Source organism: Solanum pennellii, chromosome 12 (assembly GCF_001406875.1).
Source record: "Solanum pennellii chromosome 12, SPENNV200".
Taxonomy (NCBI): domain Eukaryota; kingdom Viridiplantae; phylum Streptophyta; class Magnoliopsida; order Solanales; family Solanaceae; genus Solanum; species Solanum pennellii.
Window position 1 is genome coordinate 79,267,867 of NC_028648.1, and position 347 is coordinate 79,268,213.

Sequence of the window (347 nt, forward strand, 5' to 3'; positions counted from 1 at the left end):
ATTTTTTTGTGGACGTCCGTCAACACCTATTCTATCCATCCGGTTGGCCCTTACGGCCCGTCTGACCCATTTTGAAGGTCAAACGAGCCCCGAAGCGAGCATACCCCTCATTTCGACGATTTTCGTGTGCTATAGCAAACCATTTTTTGGGTGATCCGGATTCCGACGTCAAAAATGCCAAATTTTTTTGTGGACGTCCGTCAAGACCTTGTCTATGCATCTGGTTGGCCCTCATGGCCCGTCCTACCCATTTTGAAGGTCAAACGAGCCCCAAAGCGAGCATACCCCTCATTTTGACGATTTTCGTATGCTATAGCAAACCATTTTTTGGGTGATCCGGATTCCGA